Source organism: Microtus ochrogaster, chromosome 21 (genome assembly GCF_000317375.1).
Source record: "Microtus ochrogaster isolate Prairie Vole_2 chromosome 21, MicOch1.0, whole genome shotgun sequence".
In the NCBI taxonomy this organism is placed as follows: domain Eukaryota; kingdom Metazoa; phylum Chordata; class Mammalia; order Rodentia; family Cricetidae; genus Microtus; species Microtus ochrogaster.
In genome coordinates, this window is record NC_022022.1 from 2,051,163 (window position 1) to 2,056,453 (window position 5,291).

Below are 5,291 nucleotides of genomic sequence, written 5' to 3' on the forward strand. Positions count from 1 at the left end.
CTCCCTTTTCTGGCTGTCTTGCAGCCTGGTGTTACCCTATAACTCAGTTACAGTCTAGAGCAGATAGGCAGAAGCCTGTGGGGATGGTACTCTTCCCTGAACAAACTGTTTGCATACCTTCTGCCTGCCCATCCTAGTCTCTATTTCCTGCCCAGAATATCGGTGTGAAGTCATCTTCTGCTATGAGAATAAAAATCTCAGGGTAAGGTGTCTGAACGGAAACAGGAAGACTCTGTTTAATTACAGCTGTGGTAGCGATATTCGATATTCATAAATTTGTGCCGGTACTCATTGACAAATGAGAGTACTTAGCTGTTTGAGCCGTTGCTAATTAAGTTCGCTGTTAACATTTCCAAAATTAGTCTGAAAGGATAGAGTACTGGTCCATTCTCTGGTCACACAGAAAAATTGCGAGGGTGGCAGGCAGAAGAGGAGAAAAGAGCAAGCTTGCTACATTGCTGGGAATCAAACCCGGGTCTCCCGCGTGGGAGGCAAGAATTCTACCATTGAACCACCAATGCATACTCAAGAAGGTTTTGTGACAGCACATTGAGCAAAGGTAAGAGAAACCACGTGTCTCCGTGAATTTTTACTGAAAACAGCTATGTAAACCGTTTCCTCATGACTTTTTGAATTTTCGAGTCCTGACGAGGAAACACATGTCCTCCTACATGCTAGACTGTGATAAATTGGGCCAGATTTGCCACTCAAGGACTTTCGGGGCATGACTTTCAGCTCATTAGAAAGGAAATGCTAATTCCAGTTCCAAACTCATGGCTCTGAAAAGCCTCCTTTTAAGTTTGCCAGTGCCCAAACCATGCTCAGTTCAGATGTCGTGGAAACACACTGGACGTAGATCCTGGGGACAATTCTATACCACACCCTATTTGTGTGAACAAGCGGAGGAACACCCTTCTCGGGGAGTCTTCATCCTCGGTCCACTGGAGTAGACAGGAAGAGGGAGAGGTGTGAACGAAGCTTGAGCCTACTTCCTCTCTGCATATGCTTCCTGGTTTGTACTCAGTACAATGGGGCATCTCAGGCACCATCCTGCCCTCACCTCTATTACGAATTGTGTCCCCTTGTACTGTAAGCCCAAAAGAACCCTTCCTCTCTTAATTTTCCTAATGTCAGGTGTTTGGTCAAAGCAACAAGGAAAATAACCAATCCAAGGAATAATAGAGAAGGTTGTCAGCATGATAATTCTGCTTGTACGGAGAGAACATGCACCCCCACATCCAACACAGACAAAAGCAAGTCATAAAGAAAACAGAAGAGCACTGGGCATGGCTTACACATTTAATCCTAGCATTTGGGAAGCAGATCTCCATGAGTTCAAGGTCAGCCAGGGCTAGGGCTACATAGAGAGACCTTGTCCAAAAAAAAAAAAAAAAAAAAAAAAAAAAAAAAAAAAAAAAAAGGAGAAAAGAAAAAGGAAAAAGATGAGGAACAAATGTCTGGGACCATCAAATTTCCCCTTTCGGTTGGACAAGCTGTTTGCAGGAGCGAGGTGGGCTGACTTCAGTCAGTCTTCTCTGGGCCTGTGCCAACCCCAAGGACTCAGTTATTATCACTGGAAAGCAACCATGGAATACCAGGCATGCCAAGGCCCAGGGAGCCATTTCCATCAGTGAAACAGAATCAGACATGTCCTGGGGTTAGCATTAGGAGACAGGACTTTCAGTTATTATGCCTAAATTCCATAGGCCCAGATCTTCAAAAGGAGATTCAGAATGTGTAAAATCAACCAAGTGAGACAGCAGAGATTAAAAGTAAGATGTTAGAGAAGGCAGCTTCCCTAAAGGGATTAGTAGCAAGTTACACATCGCAGAACACCTGATCAGGGAACTATATCCTTAAGCAATTGAGAATGTCCAATCTGGGGCTGGAGATGGCTCAGGGGTTAAGGCCACTGACTGCTCTTCCAAAGGACCCACGTTCAATTCCCAGCATCCACACAGTCACCCATAACTCTTACTCCAGTCTCAGGGTCTGGTGCCTTCTTCCGGCCTCCTAGGGCCTCAGGCACACATGGGTTGTGCATTTATATATGTTGGCAAAACCCTATACATATATAAAAAACTTAAAAATATAAAAATATTCAAACTGAGATTTAAGGACAAAAAAAGAATTTTTAAAAAATGGACAGATTCATGAATTCTAAGATAAACTTAAATGATCTAATATGGGAAAACTGGGCCTCATGAAAACTGTGGGTAGAGGAGAAGGAAAAATGCTTGAAGAAATAATGGCTGAAAACCCCAGCCATGGCGAAGATTATAGTGTGGAGTATCTGCCAGAGAAGACTACTCTGGTGTGGGAGCTCCTTCACTGTGTGTTGTCTTATTGCTTAATGAATAAAGAACTGCTTTGAGCCTATGGCAGGGAAGAACAGAACTAAGCAGGGAAAGCTAGGCTGTATGCTGGGAGAAAGAAGGGCGGAGTCAGAGAGAAACCATGGAGGAGCTGCCAGAGACAGACACCAGAACTTTAGCCAGTAAGCCACAGCCACGTGGCAATATACAGATCAAAAGAAATGGGTTAAATTAATATAAGAGTTAGCCAATAAGAAGCTAGAGCTAATGGGCCAAGCAGTGATTTAATTAATACAGTTTCTATGTGATTATTTCGGGTCTAAGCTAGCCAGGTAGCCGGGAACCAACAAGCAACCCCTTCTCCAACACTACTCAGACGCGGGTTTAGACCAATAGAAAGGCATTAGTAAGCCAGGCATGGTGGTGCAGGCCTTTAATTACAGTACTTGGGGAAAAGAGGCAGGCGGGTCTCTGAGTTTGAGGACAACCTGATCTATAGAATGAGTTCCATAACAATTGTTACACAAGAAAAGCTCTGTCTCACAAAACAAAAACAAGAAAGGAAGTCATGATTAGGAGCTGGTGGTGACCATACTGGGTGTTCAGGATCCCAGTGTAGATGGAACCTTTCTCAGGGTGAGCTTTTAAGCACAAAAACCTCATTCTGGGGTAACACGCCTAAGTTAACAAGAACAGTTCGCCAGAAGCAGAACCACAGAATCTAAAAAGCAAGGTTAGTACATTTAGAGACTTTCTCAGACCTGTGGACTTTGATGGACTAGGTCATTGTTTTCATTTTGGCAAGCGCAGCTGTCTACAGTGGAGTTTACAGCTTGAATGGACTTCCCCCAGGGCATCACCTGGGCTAAGGGAGGTCTGGGCCTGTTGCAATTGAAGGAAGAGATGCAAAGATTTGAGAAACTCAGTCCAGGAGTCTTTGTGCAGAATAAGCCCCAGACAGGCTGCAGTCAACTCCAGGGAAAACAGGGTTGTATATGCATGGGAACAGAGAGGAAACGCATGTCAGATTTCTTTCTGCAATTCCCAAGACTCCATCTGACAGCATGTAAAAGAGGACACAGCAAGGAAAACCTATAACATAATCTTTTTGTCTACTGTGAAGATGTGCCTTTGCCGAGGTGCCTTCTGATTGCTTTAATAAAGAGCCAGTAGCTAGGCAGGAAGAGTGGGGGGCGGAGAGAAGGAAAGTGAGATAGGAAGAGGTTAGATGGGACTTCCAGCTAGAGAGAGGAAGAGGAGATGAACTTAGGCATCAGAGGACATAGAGAGGAAACAGAAGGTACAAAATGGAAGAGAGGTAAGAAGTCACAGGGCAATTGTAGGCTAATTTAAGTTCTAAGAGCTAGTGGGACAAGCCTGAGCTGGAGGCTGAGCTCTCATAATGAATAAACCCATGTCATTATTTGGGAGCTGGCTGGCAGAACAGAAAAAGACTTATTAAAATAATATTTATCTTCTAAAAATTGATAAAAAAAAATTCAGGCATAGAGCTGAAATTCCAACATTGGAAAAGCTGAGGCAGGAAGATGGGGAGTTCAAGGCCATGTTCTACACATAGGGAACTGAGGCCAGCCTGGGCTACATAAGGTCCTTCTTTAAAAAATAATTCATCTAAAGAAGGCCATTTCCTGAGGTGCTGAAATATTTCACTGAGAGATGACACACTGCTTAAACTGGAAAGGGAAGAATGTCACTTAAACATGGTCTGTGAAAAACAAAAGGATGTCAGACAACCCTATAGCAAGTACTAAAAGAGTTTTAGAAAATACACCTCCAAAGGAGAGAAAAAATTAATGAATTTTTTAAAAAGTAAAATATATAAACACTAAAATAGGGCAACTGGGCTCCCTCACCCCCAGAAAAACTTAGATCATTGGTCAAAGACATGGGGACAAGAATGGGAACCAAAGCTCATGTCAGAACCAAATTAATTCAAATTGACACAGAAAAATGGCAAAAAAAAGAAAGAAAAAGAAAAGAAAGAGAGAGAGAGAGAGAGAGAGAAAAGAATGCCTCCATTGTGAAGAACTCCGAGATTGCCGTTGACTGCGGTGACTGTTTTGTTATTTCAAAGAGTCTGTGTGCAGCGGGTTTCCTCGTTGGCTCTTTGAAAGGATCCCAGGGAATGACTTTTAACTTTTATTTTTTATTTGATTATCCCGTTGTTGTTTTGAGTAGGGTCTTACTGTGTACCTCTGGCTGAACTCACTATGTAGGCCAGGCTGGTCGTAGCTTCTCGAAGTGCACCAGACACAGCAAAGACTTGGAAGGGAATAAAAATGTCTTGCGAACAAAAGCACAAAAAGAAAATGAAAGTAGCGAGGACCGAACTTTTTACCTTTATCTCATCACACACCCTCACTAGCCAACTGAACCACAGAAGAAAACAGGAGTACTTTCTCTCATTGCAGCAAGAGGAAGTCTCTAGCTCGATGCTAGCCGCAGCCACAGCCTTTAGTGTCTCAGGCCACTCAAAGGAGACGATAACTAGAAACAGATCCATCCGCGCCCCGCTGGCTTCCAGCGGAGCAGCGGGTAGTCGAGTTACCGCGCAGGCATCCCGGGAGAAGGGGACGCCAGGGTCAGTGCTAGGCGGAACTGAACCGAGGCTTGGCCAATTGTACAAGCGCTGGTGACGTCCGCGTCGTTCGGTGTGTGGCTCGCCGTGATCGTATAGTGGTTAGTACTCTGCGTTGTGGCCGCAGCAACCTCGGTTCGAATCCGAGTCACGGCACTATCGTCCTTCTGCCCGGCGATCTTTTGCTCCAGCTCTGAGCTCGTCCCTGCCAAGGCTCTCCTCTGCTCTGCAGAGCACAAACACCGGGAACTGCCCTCTCAAGCTCTGGGAGGGGCGACAACATTCCCCCTCTCCACTTCCTCCACGCCATTATCTACAATAGCGGCCAGCAGGTGGCAACCTTACACTAGGGCCAGCAGGCACTCACAGCCTCACAG

General features: G+C 44.8%; 1 non-coding gene across 1 annotated transcript; it reads left to right on the forward strand.

Moving 5' to 3' along the window:
- The first annotated feature begins 4,998 nt into the window (after nucleotides 1–4,998).
- Trnah-gug lies at nucleotides 4,999–5,070 on the forward strand. The gene has a single exon. It is a non-coding gene; the product is annotated as a tRNA-His (tRNA).
- Nucleotides 5,071–5,291: the final 221 nt, after the last annotated feature.